Consider the following 19,829-nt stretch of genomic DNA (forward strand, 5'->3'; position numbering starts at 1 on the left):
TCAAATCTTACCCTGACAACCACCCTCCTAGCCCCTCTAGGGGCACAGGTAGTGATGGCCAAGACAGACTGCTACTGAGAACTGTGCCTTGCTGTCCTCTTCCAGGGAACAAGGGACACATCAGCCCAAAGGCCTTGCATTTCACTATGATGAGGCAATTTCAGAAACTTAATGCTTAAATGGAATTGTATGCTATTTTTCACTTTTACCTTAAAGAGATATTTATTTCCTTGAGAAAGTATTTGATTGGCCTTCAAGATTGTTGCAGGCAATTACTCTTATTACTAAATTCAGAGGGAGCTTAGCTTAAAATGAAAACACATATATTGATCAGAGGAGAGCTGATGACATCACAGTCTGGCAGGTCATAGGATATTATCCTTTTCCAGGAATAATTGGGCCTCCCTTTAAAAGTTTTAACTGGTGATTACTGACAAAAGTGAAAGAAAAATAGATCATTCTATTCTAGCAAGTCAATAAGCAAATGCCTGGAATTAACTGATTCTCATTTGCCAAAGGCAAAATATTCCAACCCAATAAACTGTCCTACAAATGAGCAAGCTGGTTTCCATGGCCTGTTTATTTTTTAAATTGTTTTTTTCCCTTTGTTTGTTTTTCAAATAATTAGCAAATTAAAAAACAATTGCATCCAGGTGTTTGAACATTCTGATGACAAAATGTTTCTCATAATTGTAAAGACTTGATTGTTCATTAGAGAAAATATTTATACAATATGTTATTGCGCCAATATTTTGTAACAATCACACAGCCCAACTGTCTTATTTTGCAAACAGAGAAATTGAGGCTGAGAATGGTCACCCAAGTTAATAGCAGAGGCAGAATCAAGACTTGAGCCTTCTCTCTCAATCCACTGCTCTTTGCATCTTTTAACATCATGCATCTTTTCATCAGTCATGAAAAATTTTTTTTTTTAATCAATGAGCTTAGCCACCAAACTTTTACCAGAGCTGCTAAGAGTAGGAAAGTGAAGGTATTTGGATTTCAGATTATTTTCCTTGCACCCCCAGGTGAACTACTAGTCAAGGAAAATCAACAGGTAGAAATTTCATGGGTAGAACTATGAACCAGAAGAAAAGCATTCAAAACTTCAGAATCTTTGTTGCAAGAATTTGAGCAAGGATTTAACTCCTCTTACCTTCATCATCTTCATCTCTAAACCAAGACATTTGAATTAAATAGTGTTTCAGGTCCTTCAAGCTATAACATTCTATGGTTCTATGAAATGAGGCCAAAGACTTGAATATACTACCTCATTCAGCCCAAATAATCAAAAATAAATGAAGATTCTTATTTTTATGTCATTATTTATTGGAAGCTCTGACATTTCATGCTGGTACTTCACAAAGTAACGACAATAATAACAATGATGATGATCATGATAGCTAATACTTATTTGCACTTACGCTGACCCTAAATGTTGGTAATGTTATTATCCCCTTTTTACAGATGAAAAAACTGGATCCCCAAGTAGTTAAATAACCTGCCCAAATTCATCCAGCTAACAAGTATGTGCTTTTAAGCACCATGCGACACTGTGTCTTTGAAAACCAAATAATCAGTCTCTCAAATAACTGATGTGCGTCATTTTTAGGCCACTTAACACACAAGCCCCTTCTCTGGGGAATTTTTACTTTACCTACATTTTCTGGCTAGAAGAGCAATCAAGAGGGTAAATAGAACTTCAGGTCTCTGGTTCTGATTAAACTATATAGGGATCTGCATTGTCTTTCTGCAAGATGGCTCTTGTCCTTTTTCAAGTTAATCAATTGTTTCAGTGGTTCAGTACTGAATGTTGGGCTTTGCACGATGCTGCTTTTCCCAGAATGTATGAATTGCCTGCATTGCCAGAAATGAATGAATGTTGGTGTAGGATTCAGCACCTTCTATGGCTACAAATGTCAGCCTACCACATCTTCACTGTTCAGTAGAGTTTTCTGGATTTGCCTCCAGGTTTTTTACTCAGAGTGACAATCTAGACAGCTTTTAAGGCAGAGATGGAGAGTTTCCAGAGTGCCATTTCCTGGTGGTGGGCTTCGGTCAAAAGTAAGACTAAAATTTTCAAAATCATGTGTGAAATTCATTTTCTTCTCATTAACCCTACCTTACCAAATTAGTCAAACAGAATATATCACAGTATCTATCTATCTCACTGTGGATTTTAATGTGCACTAAATCTGCTCGTCATATTACAAGAAGGGCCAATGAGATAGCACTTTTTAAAACTCCTTATAAACCATAAAGTCTTTACGAAAGAAAGGAACAGATTTTTCATCCTTTCAGTTCTTCTCAGTCAAAAATAAGTCTCAAGTTGCTGATATCCAGTCCTGAACTAGAGTTGACGGCTAAATCAAAGTCTTTAGGTTAAGAAGATCTTAGATCTAAGCTTGCATGTCTAGAAAATGGCATTTACAATATGGGAGGCCTCCTGGTTTCTTCTAAAATCAATGGTTCTCAAACTCAGGTGCTATCTCACTAAAGGGTATTTTTGTTTGTTTGTTTGTTTGTTTGTTTAAAGATTGATTGATTGATTGATTGATTGCTATGTTGGGTCTTCCTTTCTGTGCTAGGGCTTTCTCTAGTTGCGGCAAGTGGGGGCCACTCTTCATCGCGGTGCGCGGGCCTCTCACTATCGCGGCCTCTCATGTTGCGGAGCACAGGCTCCAGACGCGCAGGCTCAGTAATTGTGGCTCACGGGCCTAGTTGCTCTGCGGCATGTGGGATCTTCCCAGACCAGGGCTCGAACCCGTGTCCCCTGCATTGGCAGGCAGACTCTCAACCACGGCGCCACCAGGGAAGCCCAAGGGTATGTTTTTTATTGTTACATACACTGGGGGTGGGTGTTACTACTGGCTTTGGTGGGCTGGGATCAGGAATGCTGAATATCCTGCACTAGACAGGACAACCCCGCACAATAAAAAAGAATCCTACCTGAAATGCCCATAGCACTCCTCTTCCACTGAGAAATAGTGCTCAAGGTGAGATGTTGTTCATGCTTCCTAGTTCCCCAATTGATACAGAGAGAATTTACTTTTGGTATCCTTCCCCAGGTGAAATTCAGCCATACTCATGTGAAGTCTACAACAGCTCAGAAGCATTACTGGGATTCCAGTCATTTTATCGAGAAGTAAAATATAAGGTCAGAGATCAGTGGTTTTCAAACTGGCCCTCAGAAGTTTATATAAGAAGCCCCTTCCAACTTCTGCAGGTGCAAGAAGTCCCAGTAGGGTAATATGCCCATATTGCAAGGCCCAGACTAAAGGTTGGCATTTGAGGACCCAAAATTAGCGAATACAATTCTGAAAAACACCACCTTTGCAGTTCACTGGAGAAACACTGGGTTATGCTCTTACTTTATGAGAAGCATGGATCTAGCTAAGCACTGGCACAATCCCTGCCCTCAAGTCACCAACACTCCAGCAGTCAGACATGTAAACTCCACTAATTATCTATGCAATGTGACATATGCTATAACATGTTATGAAGGAGCCTCCAAAAAGAGACAAGGGAACGATTCACTTCCATAGAGAAATTATAATTGAACCATACTTTGAATGATATATAATATTTTCTCATGTGGATAAATGAGAGGAAAGGCTATTGTAGAAATGGGAATAGCGTAAGCAAATTCTAGAAGTATGAATGAAAATGATATATGTGCAGACTGATGTGGTTAAGTAGAGACCTGGCTAAGAATGGCGAAAGGTCATACTGGAAAGACTCTGAAGAAACTTTAATACAGCTGAGTGGATGTATTTATTCAGCCTGGAGTTTATCCTTTGAACAGGGTTTTTATGAACATTTTGGGAATACCATTGAATTCAGGGCTGGTTCATGGCAGATATCAGAATCATGAAGTCTAATCTCACAGCTGGAAGGAACCTCAGAAATCATCGCAGCCAGCCTTCTCCTTTCCCTATGTTTTACAGTTGAAGTAATTAAAACCCAGAGACATTAAGTGACTTGCTCAAGGTCAGCCAGCAAATTAGTGACAGGAGACAGGATAAAGACTAGAGCCTAGTCTATCCTCTTAGTTCATAACATTTTGCCCTGCTCTGTACTGCCTTCAGGAGTTTTATTCATCATTGGAGCATAATCCAATGTAACACACAGTGTGATTATTAAGTATTTATGAAGCTCCAAGTTTTCCATAGCTCACTATTAAGATATGGTTCCTTCATAACAACCAAGTGAGAGATCAGATCCTGGGCTGCTTCTACATGAGAATATTCTCTTCAGAAACGCAGACAAGCAGCATACCCAACACATGGGCATGGCATTCTTCCCCCGCCTCACACACCCTCTCCGCCTCTTCGTTTCAAACTGCCAGAGATTATAGAGGCACAGCCTGAACAGAAGGCATCTTAATCTCTGGTGATTCTGTAAATAATATGCTGTTCATGCTTGCATATAAATGATCACAGCCTCTATTTTCTAGATGAGGGAGCCTTCAGAAAGATGAAGTTGCCTGCACACAGAGCATGTCAGAGATAGGATTTCAGCCTCCAGAGCACCATCCCTCTTTGTAGCAGGGTTAAATTTTTCACCCATCTGCACACTCCTAATAATTTATCCAGGCTTATGGTCTTAAATTTCACCTCATAGTCAAGTTAGTCTGTGCATATTTAGGTTCTGAGATTGCTTATTTCCCACTTTCCTTTCTCTGGCCACCTGTCATCCAATATACATCCAATAGAGATCATCTAAACCAATCCACTCAATTTACAAGAGATGAAACTCTCTCTCTGAGAGCCAGAGAGGTGAAGCCACTTGCTCAAGGTTGCACAGCTAAAAGCAGCACTGTGAACAGACTAGATTCTCTGGCTCCCAGTCCCAGGCTTTTCCCTCCACACCAAGCCGCTGCTTTCCAACAGTAGGTAACAGAGCATCTTCCCACTCTCCACACCCCCCATTCGTTGACCACCCCTATAAGGATGGATGGAAATGACTGACCGCACTGTGCTCAGATGCTCATTCCAGGACCTTGTTTAGAATACCCACAACTTATTATCGCCCACATTGTATTGATCCATCTATCATATTAAGAAGCTGGTTATGGAGGGAGGACACTTTCTGGTCTAGAGGCTATATACGATTAATGCCATTAAGGTAGAGATCACCACAGAAAACAGTGTGCCCAAGAAAAAAGAGGGCAGCCATGGCTCCCATCATTTGATAATGGAGCAAAGTTCATCCCAAATTCATTGTAAATGGCAGGTTATTAGATTCATAATCCCAGAGACCAGATAATTGGGTAAATGGATAGATTTAAGCAAGATTGGTTAAAAAAGAGTAAGAAAGTAAAAAAAGAGAACTCCCAAACCATTTCTGCTTCAGGGGCAAGGTGTTTTGCCCGAATTGATCAGCACGGTACATTTAATTTAATGTACACAAGGCTTACAATGATAGGGTTTTTCTTTTTTAGAAAATCAATGAAACTCATATTTTCTATATAAATTCATTCTGAGAAATCATTTAAAGACAAAAACAGGTGGTGTTTCAGTAAAAATTGTGTTGAAAAGAGAATGAGGGAAGAAATCTAAGAACTGGCTTCTCAGGTAGGGTTTCATAGGGTCATGATTGTCTCACAGTCTGACCAGCCTTATTACGTATAGAAACTTGATTTTATCAGTTCTATCAAAAGTCTTCTAGCTCTGAAGAATCAAGCCATAATCCCCAAATCCCAAGAGGCTGATGTGTTAACTAGATGCCAATATAGTCACTTGCAATGCAGGATGCTTGTGAGTGTTCCCCAGGTCATTCCCATCCTGGTATTAGGATAGCAAAAAAACCGAATGAGATGACTTGTGAGCACATCAGGATCAATGGAGTTGGACAGGCAGTCTCATGAAATTTGCCATCCAGGCTGCAACAAGGACTAGAGAATTCTTCCAAATTCCACTCAAGAACACCTTTCAGGTTACTGGAATGTTGGGCCCTTCAAATAAAGGGTCTTGTTTCCCCTTTCCCTAGCGTTAGAGAAACTTTGGGAAATTATTTCAGCAGAAAGTAGAGACTTTATCTAGTCTCCATGCATCCCCCATCTTCTGTTAAGATATTATTTCATACACGTTATAACTTCCTAACTCATAGTCTATCCTATATTTGTTACAGGCTAGTCTTCTTTAGGGAGTTCTGGTAGGTGCCCCAGTTTAACCACCATTCATGAATAAGCCATACTAGTGGTTGGGTTATTTCTGTAAGGGGCAAAACTCTTGTACTTTGTGCTGATTCTGTTTATTCCTCTCCAGAGGGTGCCATGATCTGACCTTGCTCTGAGAGCACCAGATCTGGTTTATCCTTGTCAGTAATCTTCATGTGTGGACCCTGACATTTGAAACTGTATTCATTAGTCACTCTCAACACAGAAAACATTCATGAAGTGACTATGACTCATCCACAAAATGCCAAAGGAATCAACTTTCAAAATGTTTTTTAAAAATCAGACACCAAAAAAAAAAAAAAATCAGACACCATTGTTACCTCTGACAGAGGTCAAACAACCATTTTAACTATTTTTATTCTCCCCTTGAGCAGACTAGTTATCCTAGTTCCAAGCAGGCACAAACTATTCATCATCTTAAGGGATTCATCTTAAGTTCTTTCCTAGTCACACAGACTTTTGACACACTTTCTATTCCAGCATCAGAACACAGAGGAAGACAATACCTGAATGAGTATAGACTGTCGTGCCAGAAATAAATTCCTAATATAGACAACTAAAACATGACACCATAGAACTTAATGTCAAAATAGAAACAAGACTTCTCTATCTCAATACTGTCTTCATGACTAGCCTGTGTTCTTCTTTTCTGCCCCCAAGACTATTCCAAACTACAGTTGTAAATAAATACTATGGTGTTGACACAGTACATTAGGAATCTGGGGAGAACCTGTCAGTTGAGCTTTGTGATGTTATCTCTTTATACATGTGATTCCAATATGGCAAGTTACTGAGCGTTCTTCTTAAAGTCAAGGATAATTACATGGCTACATCATAATACTTCTGATAATAGTAATAACAGCTCACATTTACTCATTTAATCCTATGATATAGGTATTATTATCCCAATTCTACATATGAGAATTATTGAATTTAAATGACTTGCCCAAGGTCTCATAGCCAGATTCAAACACTGTGCCCTCTGACACCAAAATCTTCCCCATTCGTATTACTCATCCACAATTTTAAAATTCTCTCCAAAACAGACTAATCTTAATATATCTTACATGAGTACATGGATGATAAGAATGACTTTGCAGCTGTACCTTCATGGCCTTATGAGAGGATTAGACCCAGAGGTCCAAAGACTTAGTGTGGAACCTTGGGCAAGTCATACCTTTTCTAGGCCTCAGTCACTCCATCTAAGAAACAGAAAAATAGTGGCTCTTTATTCATTTAGTTATTCACTCATTCAACAAAATATACTAAAAACTGAAGCTACAAAGGAGAAAAACACAGACTACTGTTTGCTAAAATTAAAACAATACTAAGTCCCAAGTGCCTAGGGTATGTGGAGGATTGCATTCAGGATTGATTGTTTTGGGTTAGTTTCTTAATCAGCAAAGTGATTTGAGTTCTTCTCATGTAACTGTCAACTAAACAAAATTACAGGCCCAACTGACCAATGTAATGCAAGTTACTACTTACAAAAACAATGGCCTGGATCCTCAAGGTTCCTGTGAATGGTTTCTGAAGACAAATTTGTCCTAAACTATCAGCGATGCACAATACATCTCTAGACTTAAAAGAAATTAATACTGTAGAACTTCAAAGTGCATTTTCATTTGCCTACAGGAACTCATTCCTTTCAGTGAAGGCTGAGATTATGTGATTACCCCAAAACAAGAACACAGTACAGGAAGACTCATAAGCTGTAATGGGAGAACTGATGGCAAAAGGGATATTTATTAAGCAAAACAGGATGGGGGATTTGAAAGAAAGGGAAGTAATTTGAAAGGCCATTTTGTTGTTCAGTTTAAGAAAATTCTAAAGGTTAATCTTGCTGATGGACTAGAGGATATTAAGAAAATGTTGAATGAGAGAGTGAAAAAGAAACTTAAGTCAACCAAGAAAATGGAGGGGAAGGAAATCACATTCTTCCTAAAGTACTTTCCTTTCAAAGGAAAAGTTGGGGTCGGAGGCACGGGGGCATTTGCTGGGCAGTGAGAAGTGAGATGCCTTTCCCTTCCCCCAGTCAAAGTCTTTAACAGTGTCCCAGGCTTGAGAGTAAGAGGTATATCTCACACAGATAAGCAGATGGCTCTTTCTCAGTTCTGAATCACTCAGTTTGCCCCCAGTTTTCAGAAGTTACTTGCAAAAGGCATCGTCATGAAGCCATTAACTAATGATCCCCAATTCACTAAGCCTAGAAGCCTAATTTATATACAGGAAACTATTTGGACTTTTAAGGTAATTTTCTCCTCTTAAGACAAGGGACATCAAGCCTTTCCCAGCACATGACCAAAACAAAACAAACACAAACTCAAAAATCAAGGGGGAATCACAGTCATTAGAAAATGAAGTAAATTTGGACTTCCCTGGTGGTGCAGTGGTTAAGAATCCATGTGCCAATGCAGGGGGACACGGGTTCAAGCCCTGGTCCGGGACTATCCCACAGGCCACGGAGCAACTAAGCCTGTGCGCCACAACTACTGAGCCCGCATGCCACAACTACTGAAGCCCACGTGCCTAGAGCCCGTGCTTCGCAACAAGAGAAACCACCACAATGAGAAGTCCATGCACCGCAACGAAGAGTAGCCCCCGCTCTCTGCAACTAGAGAAAGCCCGCACGCAGCAACAAAGACCCAATGCAGCCAAAAAATAAATATTAATTAATTAATTAATTTAAGAAAAAAAAAGAAAATGAAGTAAATTTGCCAGCCTAATCTCACAGCTTGGTGTGTCTGCAGGGCCAGTTTCTAGTCAAAAAGTAGGGTAATACCAGTTTGTGAGTGGAATGTTAAAATGTAACTTATGGCTTGACTGCATCACATCACTAAGGGTGATCCATTTTAACTTTGCTTTAAATGTTAAAGCAAAGGCTTCAGGGTTAGCTTTTTTTTTTTTTTTTAGTGAACTATAAGGTGGTCCTCACCAGAATTTGTTGCTCAGCTGCTTGGAGTTTTTTGGAGAAGTGTTTCATTACAAGCTCGATGGCTATAAGATTAGTAAAACTCATCTGTCCCGGACCTTGAATGCTGAGCTAAGATTAGGCTTTAAGTCACAAGCAGTGGGAGCCCCCCCAGGTTTTCGTACAGTGAAGTTGTGACCAGAAGAGTGACAGAAGGTTCTGGCCACAGTGAGTGGGATAGATGAGTGAGACAGAGAGAGGGTGGAAATAGAAAAGTCAAGTCAGGAGATTAAACTGTGAAAAACGTACAAGAAAAAGAGCATTTCATAGCTGTAGAATCAGGGGCCGTTGTTGCTATTTCTTGGCTGGTGTGGAACCATGTCGCCTGGATCTTGAGATGAGCACAGCTCCCACAGGACTGGGGGGAGAGAGCGCCCTCTCTCCTAGGCGTCACACCTGACTTGTGGCCCCTCTTTCTCTCAGCTGACAGGAGCCCCTCTACACTTGTGGTGAAAGGGTTGGTGGGGACGGGCAGAAGTACAAAGAGGGGGAACACCAGATAAGCTTTGCCTGCCTGGAACCAAAATGGTGCCGAGGAGGCACCATGAGGAAGTGAAGCAGGGGCGGTGGTTTCAAGTCTGCCTCTCTCCAGCTGTATGTGCCTCACCTCGCACAGGTCTCTTTGCTTTTCTAGGCCTGAGATGCCTCATCTGTAAGACAGAAAGGCTACCATGGATGATTATCATGGTTCTTTCCAGCTTGAAAATTTATAACACCAGCAGCGTATTATTATTATTATTTTTTTTTTAAAGAAGGTTCAATTTTTTATTATTTATTTATTTATTTATTTATTTATTTATTTTTGGCTGTGTTGGGTCTTCGTTTCTGTGCGAGGGCTTTCTCTAGTTGTGGCAAGTGGAGGCCACTCTTCATCGCGGTGCGCAGGCCTCTGACTATCGCGGCCTCTCTTGTTGGGAGCACAGGCTCCAGACGCGCAGGCTCAGCAGTTGTGGCTCACGGGCCTAGTTGCTCCGCGCAGCAGCGTATTATTAAAGATGCATTTCACGGACCATATTCAATTCAATTCAATTCCAGCGTGGACCACTGCACAAAATGCCAAAGCTCCAAAGGGCTTGATTTCCTCTGTTTATTTTTTCTCCCTCCGTTTCTTGTATTTTTCCATTATTTTTCTGATAGAGTATTTTTCCCCTGTTCCATTTGTTTCTTCATTTTCTGGTGGCAGCAGGGAAGGGGCTGTTTCAATAAGACAAGAAACTGAGATCATCTGTTTATTGACAAGACAAGGAGAAGCCAGGGCCTAACCAGCCGGCTCTTTTCCACATCATTCTGCTGGTGACCCTCAGCCCAGCACCAGCAAGAAGAGGAAGTTGAACTCACCCTCCCTTCTGACTTATTTTTTTTTTTTTATCACTGCTTTCTCTGCCAAGCTGCAGGCTTCCAGATGTTCTAGGCAACTCTCTCCCTCACTGCCTGCAAGCCAAGCAAGGTGATGGTTGTCACCCTCTTTACCCTAGGAAAAGTAATAAAGAGAGAGGTGTTTTTTACAAGTCTTGCTGTAGTTTAGATTGACAATAATTAATATGCACACACACATGTACACACACAGTCCAGCCTCCTATCTGCAACTGCCTCTATTTAAGCTTGGCTTCCTCAAATCCAGCCGGTCAGCAGGGCCATGGAGGCCTCACTTCCAAAGGACCGGACACTGAATTAGTCACTTGTCTTTTAGTCCCTTGAGCTACTATTGCATTTGAGAGGCATCAGCTCCTTGTCTTGCTCATCTCAGCTGAAGCTGAGCTCAGCTAGGGTCTCCCCTATTTTGCTCCCCTACCCCACTCCCACCCCCAGCCCAGGGCTTCCGACCCACTACTTCGGTGTCTCACTTCCTATACCAGTCTGGTTAATATTCCAAGGGCAACTTCGTTATCTCAAAAGAAAGAGAACCAGGATGGTATAGGAAGTGAGAGTCTATTTCTCCTGCTCCTCATAGGCTAAGGAGACTAGAGATTTCCTCCTAACAACCCAGGATTCTGCAATGAGAACCAGATTATTGGGTGGCTAGAAATATTTTAAAAATAAAAACTTGATACCCAAGAAAGGCCTATGTGGATCTACATAGGGCCCAAAGCTGGAGAGATAAGGAAAGATTTAGTTGCCAAAAAAGTTCTATGGGAAGTATGTTACTATTAGAATTAGAGGAGGCAGTTGGTCCAGCCCTGTCTCCTAGATTAATAACAATAATATCTGTATTTTAATCCAGTACATACCAGGCACTTCATATATTGAATACATTAACATGAATTAGCACAATAATCCTATAAGGTAGGCATTTCTATGTGCATTTTTTAGATAAAGAAACCAAGGCTCAGGGACTTCCCTGGTGGTCCAGTGGTTAAGACTCCACACTCCCAATGCAGGGGGCACGGGTCCCATCCCTGGTCGGGGAACTAAGATCCCGCATGCCGAACAGTGCGGCAAAAAAAAAAAAGAAAGAAAAGAAAAGAAAAAGAAACCAAGGCTCAGAAAGACTATAAACTTTAACAGGTGAGGCAGAGACTCTAACACAAATCTGTCTGACTTCAAAGACTATAGCCTATTACTTTTGCAAAAGGATAAACTGCTAAAACTTAAACTTGATGAAATAAAACCAAAGCCAGTGAACTGGAGACAGACCTCCTGGGTCCTGGGACTACTGCCTGTAACCAGCAGTGTGACCCTGGGCATATCTTTTAGGTTACACTTTCCTTGTCTATGAAATGAGTTTCGGATCCAATTATTTCTTCCAGCTCCAGCACCTGGGAGTGTGCTTTCTAGACCCTGCATGTCTCTTTCACAGGAGCCAGCAGCTAAAATCTTATCTCAGCACAATAGATCTCTAACAACAGGAAGTGCCACTTCAGAGGCTCTGGAAATGACTCAGAAAATCATTCCGTTCTCCAAAGAGAACCTATAATTTATATGACTGTGATTACCCACTGGTCAGGGCCAGCCTAGGTAACATTCAGCGCTGTTTATTCCACCAGCATTCCACTCCACGTCATTCTGATGTCATTGGAGAGAGGATCTGTGCTCCGTTTTTCGTCACCCATGTGTTAAAGGGGACAGTGACTCAAAAATGAAACAGGGTAAAAGATCCATATTACAAGCCACACGTACCTCTTATGTGAAAACCCATTACAAGAACATGTTAATGGTAGGTAGGGCTGGGGTTATTTACCAGCAAGGAGTCTTCATTTAATAAAAGGAATCACCAGGATTCCTAAATAGTGTATGTTGACAGTCTGTCAGAGACTGAACCTGATGGAGTGATAGATACTAAATCCAATGCTGACTGAATGCAGATCAAAACCAAAGTGGGAACGTGTGTTATTTAATGTGAAAATAAGATATCCTGTTTGCAAAACTTTGCTTTACACGCAACCATTAGGAACCAGTATTTGCTGAACTGATGTGAGAGTACATTTTGTATGGCAGGAGCCCCACAGGTATGAATCTATGCAGCGGGGTGAGGGAAGGAGAATGGAAAGTGGAGGTAAGATGTGACGGAGCCCCATTTTTCTGCTTAGAAAGGCATCATGGCAGTAAATATTGCACTGACTTTTAAAAAAACTGGAAGGATGTTGCTAGAAGAGAAGATGATATATGGTGCAATTCTTTGAGTTAAACAACCAAAAATGAAGCTTCATCTAAGCCATCTAGAATATTAGTAGGGCTCCTTTGGTCAACATGTTAACAATTAAAGAGAGTTTGACAAGCAAAAACAATATTTCTTGTAGCAAGGCCAGCAACCAGACAATGCCAGCATAAACAATATTTCCCAGGAGGAATCAGGAAATCTTATTACTGCCTCTGTGGTTTACCATGTCCTGACCCACAAACAACAATACATTATCAACAACACACTGTGGATAGCCTTTTAAAGTTTATGTCACTTTTCCACGTGGCATTTCTTATTTAATCCTCTTCACAACCCTGCAGGGTACACAGAACGAATATACTATCTTCATTTTGTAGACAAAGAAACTGAGGTTCAGAAAGGTAGAATGACTTGTCTAAAGACACACAAGTTTTCTACAACAGATTAGTCTAATACCCTAGACTTCTGACTCAGTCCAGGGCTCTGTCCACAATACCCCAATAAGATCTGAGGCTTGGGGCACCCCCAACTATATCAGTTTAAGTGGAAAACAGCTTATATATTTTGTGTGAAGGTGCAGACATAGCAACTTCTCACACTGGGAAGTTTGTGAATCAGTTAACAAATATTTGTGGCAAGAAGTTTGCTAGGTTGTATATTAACCCTGAAAAAGACTAAAACATAGGTCATGTCCTCAGGGAGCTGACAGCTGTGGGGCCTGGACTGTGAAGGGACTTGAGGCCACAAGATGTATTATCAGAAGTAATATTAGCATCAATTAAGGCTCAGAGAATGAAGAGGTGAGTCAGAAGAAAAAAATGGGAGAGTGAGGGGAAGAAGGGTTATAAGACCCAGGACAGGGCACTAACGCTTAAGGACTTGGCTTTGAAGGCACATGCAGGAAGGACTGTAGATTTAGGCCCTCTGGAAGAGGGGACTTGAAACTGAGACCCCTACACAGATCTAGGACCTTCAAAGTACCTCATTCTCAGTGAAAGGAGAGACAAGAAAAATCCTACCCACTGCATCAATGATCATCAAGGGAGCTTGTCTCTGCCCAGAGTTCTGAATAGAGAACAAACAAAGTCTTGCCTGAGAAATCAAAACTTCAGCCTTTCCACACAAGGATGGAGTCCAGATTCACACTGCTCACTCAGTATGAGAATCCCAAGGCTGGGAATGTAACATAAAAATTGGGCCACAAATACCCATGAGGCACCTGGCAGAAGAAAAATGCAAAACAACTCTGGAAGGATACTCCCACAACCCAGGCCAGACAGGATATCCTAGATAAATCAAGCTCCACTTGTTTGCTCACAATCAAAAATTTAAAAACAGATAAAGAAATACTCCCCCATGAGTCAGAATGAGTAAACACAAAGAACTGGAGGTTATCGCAAGAACCTAAGATAATAGAAAATCTGGAGGAGACTGAAATAAATGTGTTTAAAATAATTTAAAAACCAAAAGAAAGTGGGGAGGGGACCACAAAGAAAGAACAAGATGTCATGAGAAAAAAAATAAATGAATTTGAGAAAGAACCAATTGAATTTTTAGAAGTGAAAATATGGTCACTGAAATTTAAAGCTTAAGGAAGAGATAACACATAGCTAGAGAGAGAATCGGTGAATTGAAAGATTTTAGGCAACTGCACAGGATGCAGTAGAGAAAGATAAAAGAGCTGGATATATGAAAACACCATTAGAGATGAGAAGAATGAAATGAGAAGGCCAAGCATTTATCAAGTAGGCATTTCAGAAAGAGAAATCAGAAAAAAAAATATATGTGTAGGCAACAATGTTTGAAAATGTAATGCCTGGGAATTTTCCAGAATTTCATAAAGATATGAATTCTCAGGTATAAGGATAGCCACCAGTTCTGAGCAGGGCAAATAAAAATAACCTCGTACCTAGATACATGTAATAAACTTCAGAATGCCAAAGACAAGACAAAAAAATCCTAAATGTACACAGCAAGCATAAAAAGATTACCTAGAAAAGAACAACAGTGGAATCTAAGCATACTTTTCAATAGCAACAATAGAGACCAGAAGACAGCAGAATAATATGTTCAAAATGCTGAGGGAAAATAACTGTCAATTAGTATTCTATACACTTTTAGAGTAAGGCTGAAATAAAGACATTTTCCAACAAATATTAGGATAATTAATCACTCAGAGATCTTCAACAAAAGAACAACTAAAGAATATTCTTCTACGGCTTCCCTGGTGGTGCAGTGGTTAAGAATCTGCCTGCCAATGCAGGGGACACGGGTTCGAGCCCTGGTCTGGGAAGACCCCACATGCCATGGAGCGACTAAGCCCATGTGCCACAACTACTGAGCCTGTGCTCTAGAGCCCGCGAGCCACAACTACTGAAGCCCGTGCGCCTAGAGCCCGTGCTCCGCAACAAGAGAAACCACCACAATGAGAAACCTGCGCACCACAACCAAGAGTAGCCCCCGCTCGCCGCAACTAGAGAAAGCCTGCGTGCAGCAACGAAGACCCAACGCAGCCAAAAATAAAATTTATTTATTAATTATTTAAAAAAGGAATATTCTTCTAGAGGAAGAATATTGAGACCAGAGGAATAATGAGCAAAGAAAGAAATTGGAAACTTGTGGGTAAACCTAAAGAAACACCTCCTTGTCAAAAATAAATAAATAAACAAAAATAAAGGATAATGGCCAAGGCAGTGCAGACTTAAAAACAGGGTAGGAATATAATAGTAGCCAACAATAACACTGAAGAGTGAAGGAAATTAATATGAGCAAAAGGAGTTAAAGGCAACTTGTTTCATGCAGAAAGTAGGGAAAAATATTGACTAGCTTCATATTTTAGGTCAATAAATTAAGGGTAACTAACAAAAATAATAGATGGTATATAATCAAATGAATAAAAAGGAAAATGTATTTTTTATTCATTTGATTAAAAAAGGGGTAAAGTGGAGAGCAAAAAAAAAAAAAAGACATGGTAAATACATAAGACAAAATAATATAGGGGATATAAATCTAAATATTCCAGTAATCCAAAAATATCAACATATTAAATGAGTAACTTTAAGGTTCTAGGGTGGATTTTTAATATTTTATTTAAGGGATATACTTGAAAAACTAAAGACATAGAAAGGTCTAACATTAAGGGATAGAAAAATATAATCAATATTTTTCAAATACTAACCAAAAGAGGATGTTATAGCTCTGTTAGTATCATACAAAATAATTTTAGTATAAAATATAAACAAGGGGCTTCCCTGGTGGCGCGGTGGTTGAGAGTATGCCTGCCGATGCGGGGGACACGGGTTCGAGCCCTGGTTTGGGAGGATCCCGCATGCCGCGGAGCAGCTGAGCCCGTGAGCCACGATTACTGACCCTGCGCGTCTGGAGCCTGTGCTCCGCAACAAGAGAGGCCGCAATAGTGAGGGGCCCGCGCACCGCGATGAGGAGTGGACCCCGCTTGCCACAACTAGAGGGGGCCCTCGCGCAGAAGCGAAGACCCAACACAGCCATAAATAAATAAATTAATTAATTAAAAAATAAATAAATAAATAAAAAATAAAATAAAATAAAATATAAACAAAAATGATAGTAACATAATCATAAAAGGAAAAACTTATCAGGAATATATAATAATTCTGAACCTGTATACCCGTAACAATATAACTTCAAAATATATAAAGCAAAAGTTATCAAATACATAAAATTCCCAAATGTGAAAAGCTATTAAAAAATTTTAGATGTAACATAGTAAATCAACAATACTTCCATAAAAAATTATTTGTTTTGAAAAATAATGTTTAGATAAACATATAAAATAAAATCTTTATTGTGTCAGAGTAAGGAAAGATTTCTTACATAAATCTCACACACACACACACACACACACACACACACACACACACAAAGCAGATCATAAGGGAAAATACTGATAAACTGACTACATTAACATTAAAGACTTCTGTACAAAAGACACTATTTAAAAAAAGACAAGTCACAGAGTCATTATAGCATTATGAGCTACAGATGACATATTAGAATGCAGAGTGAATGTTAAGATAGAAAAGAACACTAGCTCTCGTAGCTCATTTCTTTCTTATAAGTGTAAGAATAAAAAAAAAAATTTAGGGAACTGGCTGGTACTGTTTTTTACAGGTCAATACTACACAGTTAAATGTGTATGTGTATGTGTGTGTGTCTTTTCTGTTATGTATTGTTCTAGACACATGGTGAAAGTGGTTATATATGTGACTCAGGCAATATCAATGTGTAGGTGAAATAAAATAAGTCAAACAGATTAACTGAATATAATATTTCACTGGAAATTAAAAACACCATACAGCTATGCTCAGGATTTCCTTCTGTTATGGAGAAGAGCTGCAAATGCTAGGCCACTCCCTGCTCTTGGTATTGTTTTCCATAAACCAAAACTTTGGTCCATCATGTGCAGATTATGAGGGGCTCTGTGGAGAGGCAATGCTTGTTTTGTTTCTCAGGGAAGAGGCTCATCTCCCAGTTAGTTGACTTCTTTTGGTTTTTTAACATAGAAGTTGTTTTAACCAAAAAATTTTTGAGGAGCACAGCAGTACTGGATAAAGAAAACCCAATCCCCATAGCTCCTTTTTTTGGGGTAAAATTTCTCTCCTCAGTATTTTCACAAGAATTGGGAGACTGAAAGCATTATTCCAACTAAATTCTCTTTTGAAGCAAATTTTACGTTAGCTATCAGAGGTGGAGAGAAGCATCAAAGGAGGTCTACGTTTGCCATGATATTTTAGCACCTTCCATTTTAGATTCTGAAAACCATGCTTCATTGGAAAGAAAAATCTCTGTTTAATTGAGGATTCTGTCAGCAAAAGAAGTGCAAGAGCTGTAAGTCTCCTTGACACCACGATAAAATGAACATTTAACAAAAAAGAAAAGAAAGGAAAGCCACAGACCTACAGAAGATACAGTCAATGCATTTAACTATCAAAGAATTAGTATAAATCACATGTATTTTAAAATTCCTACAGATGTATAAGAAAAGAAACAACAGCACAGTAGAAAATGGGCAATGATCAGGAACAAGCAATTCACAGAAAAGGAAACCCATGCGGTAAAACAAACAAACAAACAAAAACCATGAAAAGACCTACTTAACAAGTTGAATAATCAGAGAAATGCTGAACACATTAAACCCACTGCAGGCTTTTCAAACCTATCATATAAGCAACAATTTTAAAGCCTGATAACACTAGGTGTTGGTGAGGATGTGCAGAAACAAGAAGTCTTGCACGTTTCTGATGGAAGTACCAACTTCTGCAACCATTTCAGAGAGCAATTTGGCGGCTCGCTAGTATCTAGTAAAGTTAAAGGTCCCCCCACTTTATACCCAGCAACCCAACCACACAAGGAAAGAGACACACACTGAAAGGATGTTCCCTGCAGCATGTTTCGCATTCGTGAAAAAAGAGAAGCAACCAAACTGCCAGCATTAGGAGAATGAGTAAATAAATTAGATTTGTACAGTAAGATATTACACCTGAGTGAAAATAGATTACCTAGACCTAGAGACAGATCAACCTCAAAATTAAAAATTTAAGTGAAAAAGCCAGTTGATACGATTTTTAAACATTTCGAACACAGACAACACAATAATCTATAAGAATACAACTTATGTGGTTAAAAAAAAAGTTTAAAACATCCATGGGAATGATGTGTACTATCTCCAGGATAGTAGTTACCTCTATGGAGAAAGAGGGAAGAGATGAAATAGGAGAGTCTTAGCTATTAACTGGTACCTTTTATTTATTTTCAGAAAGAGATCTATAGCAAAATTGGTAAAATCTGTTAAATAGGAGTGGTTATCATATTGCTTTCTATACTTTTACGTATGTCTGAAATATTTCATAATTTAAATTTTTTTATGTTTTGTTTTAAAATTTGAGGCACTGTGCCTAGTCCCATATCAGAGCAGCAAGATGGCCTCACTGAGGTTGGGGGATTCGAGAAAAGTCTTCCTAACAATTCATGAAAGAGAGTGGAGGGGGAATTCCCTGGCAGTCCAGTGGTTAGGACTCTGCACTTCCAATGCAGTGGGTACAGGTTCGATCCCTGGTCGGGGAAATAAGATCCTGCATGCCCCGCAGTGCGGCAAAAAAAAAAAAAAAAAAAATTGTCATAGAAAAGAATTCTCAAGTCCCAAGAGAAAATAATTTTTTAAAAAAGAGAGAGTGGAATTTTGGAGGTCACAGTCCTACAGAGAGAGATGAGGGATGAGACCATCAGGTACCCCAGGCAGGGCTCTCGCACACCTTGACCAGCCCAGTCCGATCCGTGTTTATTTCTTCAGAGACTGGAGATCCCAGCAGCTACAGCCACAGGTGCTCTGTCGTGGAAGGAAGTTCCTGGTCCCAGTGGATGACTCAGCCTGGCCAGAAAGTTGGCAGAGACTGAGCTGGTCCTTCTCACCTCTGAAATGCCAGTGGACTGAAAGGGTTCAGTTCGATTTGGTTGTTAATTACACACTGTGCGAGACTGGAATCTCACCTAATAAAGCCAACCATAGTCTGGCCTCCCAAATTCAAGAGGGGAGGGGGGGCGGGGGGAGAAACTCCACATGTGTCAGTTGAATCTATTTGCTTGTTTTATAACCCAGGTATTAGAATTAGTAATTTTTAAAAAAAATCTGTGGCATTCAGCTAGAACAGGGATTAATCAATATCCCATTCTTGAATCAAGCAACCTAATGAGTGTTCAGGGGTGAAAAATTTTTTGCTAGAGAAAAGGAAGGAACAAAAAACTACTCTGTGAATGCTACATCCCTTACATGAAAACAATTTTTAAACTGGTATAATGGTAGGCATGTTAAGGTGGTAGACTATAATCTTCTTCCTACTTTCTAAATTTTTTACAATGATAGTTATCAATTTTATAGTAACAAAGTTTTTAAGAAAAAAAGAGTAACATTGTATTTCTGAAATCAGAAATACAGTTCTACTGTATTTCTACTGATTGAGAGAAATAGATCTTTTCTGGTACCTGGAAGAGAATCTTACAATCACTTAAGAAATCAATTTGAATTAATGACATTCCACCTTTCT

This window comes from Eubalaena glacialis, chromosome 6 (genome assembly GCF_028564815.1).
Source record: "Eubalaena glacialis isolate mEubGla1 chromosome 6, mEubGla1.1.hap2.+ XY, whole genome shotgun sequence".
NCBI lineage: Eukaryota > Metazoa > Chordata > Mammalia > Artiodactyla > Balaenidae > Eubalaena > Eubalaena glacialis.